Raw genomic sequence first — 6,025 nt, 5'->3', positions numbered from 1 at the left:
TTATTTATGCAGTCGTGTTTTTATTTCATTTTATTATTTATTTTCAATTAAAATAAAATAATTTTTTTATATTATTGATTTTTAGAAAGTTTACATATTTACATATAATGTCGCGAAATCATTATCGGTAGCAGCTTTTTTTAACGATAAAAAATACGATTTACGTACATTAACTCTTTCCGCCCTGTGGGCATTAAGAGGCCCTCCATTAACAAGCCCATTTTAGGGCCTCTGGGTTCGACCAGGCCGACAATGAAACGGCGGGGTGGTGAGGGACGGGGCCCGACATATTCGGACGGACCACTCCCAAAATATTTCGGGGAATTTATCGACCCGTCGGGATTCGAACCCGGGTCCCCCAGAGCGGTAGGCTGCCATCCGGCCGTCTTAATAAGCCTATTATAATCTGTTAGTGCTATTAAATCATAATTTCATATTTAACTATTTTTTTGATTACGCTGAAGGAAAGCTACTAAATTTAAAGAAAAGAAAAAATAGGTTTATTAAATTTGCCATATATATATATATATATGACAAATATACTTTTGGCACACTATATATATATAGTGAGCCAAAAGTCCCGAAGCTTTTCCAAAAGCTCCTTTACCACTTCTCATTAATATACAGTAAATGCAATTTTTATTTTATTATACTGTATTTACGTGTTTTATTTATTATTTTCATGTTTAAATTTATTATTTAGACCATTTAATTATATTATGTTTATCTTAAGTTATATGTATTTACTGTATAAGTTTATCGAAATGAATATTGTTTAGTGTCTGGAAAAGGATTAATTCACTTCCATTATTTCTAATGGAGAAAATTGATTCGGACTTCGAACAATTCAGAGTTCGAAAGGCCTGCTGGAACGAATTAAATTCGAAGTACGAGGCATCACTGTACTTTAGAAAAGTTTTGTTATATAAAAGTGTTTTTTTAAATACTTGATAATATAAATTAATAACATAAATTATCTTTAGCTAATATAACTCATAATGTTTATTATGACTAATACGTCACGCATTATATTTTACAGCCACTTTCTAACCGAGACAATTTTAAACATAAAATTTTTTAAAATAAATGTGACTTGATCATAGTACTTCTTATTCATTATTTCGATAGTGTCAACATTGAAAGTTGAAATTGGAATGTAGATGAAAGTTGAGTTGCAAGATTCTGGACAGATTTTGTCCTGTCCAGAATCTTGCAACTCAACTTCAACTATTCGGCCAACTCAACTCAACTGCAACTCAACTTCAACTCAACTCAACTGCAACTCAACTTCAACTATTCAAATATCGGCCTCAACTTCGCTATTAACTTACAAAAGTAAGTTAATAGCGAAGTTGAGGCCGAAGTTTTAAACGCGAAAACGTGTACATTGGACGTTCGGCGTCGCTTTCCTGTAAGCGTAGAAGTTTGGCAATGGCCTTTGGAATGTCAAGCATGATTCCACTGACTTTCCAAAGGCCATTGTCAAACTTCTAGGCTTACAGAAAAACGGCGCTGAACGTCCGACGTACACGTTTTCGCGTTTAAAACTTCGGCCTTAACCTCGCTAATATAAAGCGTACAAAAAGAAATGCACCGAGTGGAATAGTGCCCACTAGAGAGTCCTATAAAAGTTTCAGAACAAGAATTAATAAACAGCTACTCTTCTTAGAGTAGCTTCAACATTTTATTGAATATATTATTCAATAACAGAAAAGAAAATAATTATGTTACTTGATGGCCATAGCACTCATATAAAAAATTTATGTGCACTGGAATTAGCCCGAGCTAATAGTATAATTCTTTTGAAGCTATCTCGACACACAATTCACAAATTACAACTACTTGATTTGGGAATCCTTAGACCTAGGCATCTGTTTTATGAACAAGTTGTTGGTTAATGGCTGGATTGTCACGCAGGCAAATGTGAAGCTTCGGAAATGGGTCTAGAATTCGTGCAAAAAGGAAAAAGAAATTTCTTTTTCGTTTTTAAATAGAAACTAATAATTATAATTAAAATAATTTTATGTTGTAAAAAGAAACCGTCAAAAGGAAAAAAAAAACGAAAAATGAATACAGTGGTGCCTCGTATAACGTACGCCTCAATAACGGACGCTGCGAACAACGGACTTTCTGTTTGGCCGTTACGTGACTCGAGCAACAGACTGGCTGCGAACAACGGACTTTCCCGCATAATTGGTGACTGCTCCATGCGTGCGTTCTTTAATAGCGGTCGCTCTGCGTCTCCGCTACTACGGGAATGCGCTTCTGTTTGTAGGCATTTAGGAACGACGGTGAAAGAAAGAAAGGTGGCGGCGCCCGCACTATCGATAGTATCGTGATGGAGGAATTTATAATTATAAAATATGAGCTTTAAAAGGCAAAAGAAGGGTCCCAATTGTAAAATTTAACCATAAAATGGATTATTTGTTGAAAGAGCATTTAAAAATAGCCTCGAAAAAAATTCGTAAAGACACTTACATCACCGCGTGCGCTAACTCGCGCTTTCGCAATTTCTAAATTCTCATTCATAAAACCACATAATGGACCCGGAAACGAAACTATCTGATCCATGGAGGACGCCACGTTGCTTTCCACCGTAAACTACTGCTACAAGCAGCCGTTTTTGCCGTTCGACGGCGCGCGCTGCCACCGGAATTTAGGAACGCGTTCCGCAGGAATTTTTAAACGGATGTCGCTCGCGCAGAGTTACGCGGAGGAATAAAAGAACGTACCACATGTTCATTTTTTATGATACAGTACGGTTATTTTATGCTGCGGAACGAATTAGATGTTTTAACATGTATTTCTATGGGAAAATGCGTTTCGTATAACGGACGTTTCACTTAACGGACGTGCACCTGGAACGGATTAAGTACGTTATATGAGGCACCACTGTATTTTATGTCCATAAAAGGACATGTTTGTAGACATTTCCGAGAAAGTCGGTCTTCTCAGGTTGAAACAATAGATTAATTTGAGTACTAGGATCGAACATCTTCGATAGGGATCGAATTGTCGGTCGAGATTGACTCGTCCCACGATCTGGGTTCCGATCTCGTCACAATTCGTAACGAGAGGGGGACCAATTGGAGAGCGGGGACGAATCGGCATCGACCTATCGGAATGTTCGATCTGGGACCCAGGAGAAACTTATAAAAACCATCAAAGAAAGGATGTGACGTTCTCGATTATTAGTTATTAGTTCTTAGTTTGGAGTGCTCTGCTCTTGGATTTTGGTTGCTGTTCAACAACGAAAAGTTGGTCGATGTTTTGGAATAGATTTTCGCCATCTCATCCTGGCAAGTATCGTACAGGTCCCGCCGCCGAAAAATCATCCCTACTAGTTGTGTTGTGCGCCCCGAGGTCCACGTTCTCCTCCTCATCTTAGCAAGAAGAAGAGAAACCGACCGTCGAATTGACTGAACATTTTTTACGCGGACTGATTCATCCGACGGATAGGCCTTGCGCCGAAGAAAAAGAGCAGTTGTAAGCGCCATTTTTTATACTTAATAAAAGGTTTGCGATGGAAGATCTGTCTCCGTAAATTTTTCCACTCCCACACGTTAGTCGTGACCGCGCGACATCCTGACTAACGCAGTCGGTCGGCGAACCTCACACAAATGTGCCACACAATTCAGAGTAGCTATTCTAATAACAATTTACAATAAAGCTGCATCTATTTGTAATGCAGTCAATACTTTTAAAACGAGAGGATGATAGCCAGGAGAGGATCTAAGTTTTTTAGCGCCTAGGGCTTATTGAAGTCCAATAGGCCGCCATTTTTTGTTAGATTAAGTATCTTTAAATTGGGGTTTAAAATTCATTTTCAATAACATCAAAATCATAGTTGAAATATACTTATTTATGAAATGGTGTTGAATTACAAACTTTATATCTTATTTAAGAAATAAAGAAATATTATTAACAAAAATAATTCAATTTTTGTAGGCCCTTGACACTTGGGGACCCAGGGCTTAAGCCCCGTTAGTCCGTATGTAGATCCGTCCCTGGTCATGATGATTACCCTCCATAAGAAAATAAACGGATTAGGTTAGATTGTTGAAATTGCTTTGTAAAAGGAAGGAAATTGGAAGGGACCCGTTGGGTGTGTCGAAGGGACAGTGTTTGTTTTTTGACTCATGTTAACGATTTGTCCGAATCTCTTCGGACAAATCGTTAAATTCGGTTATATATGAGTTTGTTCATCCGGAGACGACGGTTTACACTAGGGTTTCTCATTTCCCGGTATTTTGCTTGTCCCGAGATTTCGGGAAAAAAGTGACTTGTTTCCCGGGATCCCGGAAAATTTCGGGATATAATTAATTATTTTTAAAATATAAAAAATATCTTGAAATCGAATGATATAATTATTTTTTATTTTTAAAAGTAATTTAATACGTTCTGCAACCTCCAAAATCATAATATTAATAATGTTCTGTAAAATATATATTAAAATTACCTTTGAATTACGTAGAAATGTTCACAAATATGTAAGTTGCCGATTTTTAGGGGCAATAAGTTAATTGCGTGTCAGGAAAAGCCTAGGGACTGATCGTATGTGGGCAGTGGCGACAGAGGCAAAGATGACAAGTGTCTTACAAAAACCGTTTATTTTTGACATAAAATTATACTATAAAATATATTAAATTGTTAAATTATACTATAAAATTATAATATTAATACACAATGCAATCTAGCTCATCTTGGTGGTGATCTCCGGTTGTCGGTGGTCGGATGCGGTCCGTTTTCAGAAGATGTGTGCCCCGGGGCATGGATAGCGAAGAGTCTGTTGCTCTGAAGGAGAGGCTTGGACGGACGTGACGAGCTGATGGACGGATGTCCTGGATCTATGAGGCAACACTTGTCCGGAGGAGAACCGACGTCTTGACCTTGCGACTCGGGTTTTATAGGATTTTCACCCTTTTGATTGGTCCTGTTTTCCCTCTCCCTCATCCCGATTGGTCATTCTATTGTCTCTAGGCGAAAACAGAGACCGATCCGGGTCTTGAAAGATCCGAGGGGTGTTGACGGAGCTTTTCAAGTCTGCGGTCGTATTTTACTCCGTTATGGCCCTTTTCTCTGACGTTTTGGATTCAAACGATTTATCAGATGTTCTTGTGGCTGTTTATCCCTTATCGGTTTCCGGCTCACATGACTTAACAATGTCCGTTTTGGTCATTAACCCCCCCTTTTTCTTGATTGTGTAGACTCGACACCTGTTCGCGACCCTGACAAAGCTCTCTCTCTCTCTCTCTCTCTCTCGGTTGACATTCCCCTCCGTCGTTTATCATCGCGTCGCGTTTGTTTTAAAACACGTATGTTGTTTCCTTCCTGTCTGGTCTACATCACCAACACAAACTCTTGTTCCGGTTTATTTTCCGAAATTTCCTGACTTCGGAACTTTATAATTACCCATAATTTCGACTTGATTTTTGGAGCATCAAAATAGAAAATCTTTATTAAAGTTTGTTGGAAATTGCTTACAAAAAAAGGCATTCGAATTGAGTTGAAAATTTAAATAAAAAATGAACTTAGATCAAACTTCTAACTTAGAAAGTAATTTTCGTTTTTTAAATAAAACATAATACAAAATATTATTGTAAATTTTTATAAGACTTTGAAAACCAAAGACGGTCAATACTCCGATCGCTCAATCTGGTTATTATTTTAATGAAAAGTCCCGCTACTGAAAACGCCCTTTCCCATTCAATGGATGTGGGTGGAATAATGTTTAATGTATTTAAGAAAAGATAAATGTTACGTGTTTTTTCACCGGTAGCTTCGAAGATTTCTAGTTTGTTTTTGAGATGACTTGTAGTACTTCTTTTGCTCTCTAGTATTCTTGATTTGTCTACTTTGGCTGCTTTAAGAATATATTTAACGGTAACAGTTGCCACTGACAAAAGAAGTTTCTCAAAATTAAAGAAGATAAAAAATTATTTAAGGTCCTCAATGTCGCACGAAAGATTATCAAACATATCAACAATCTCTATAGAAAGTGAATTATTAGATAAATTTGATCTGA

Source organism: Centruroides vittatus, unplaced genomic scaffold (assembly GCF_030686945.1).
Source record: "Centruroides vittatus isolate TY-2023 unplaced genomic scaffold, ASM3068694v2 contig_3193, whole genome shotgun sequence".
Classification (NCBI taxonomy): domain Eukaryota; kingdom Metazoa; phylum Arthropoda; class Arachnida; order Scorpiones; family Buthidae; genus Centruroides; species Centruroides vittatus.
Note: the sequence above shows the minus strand (reverse complement) of the source record.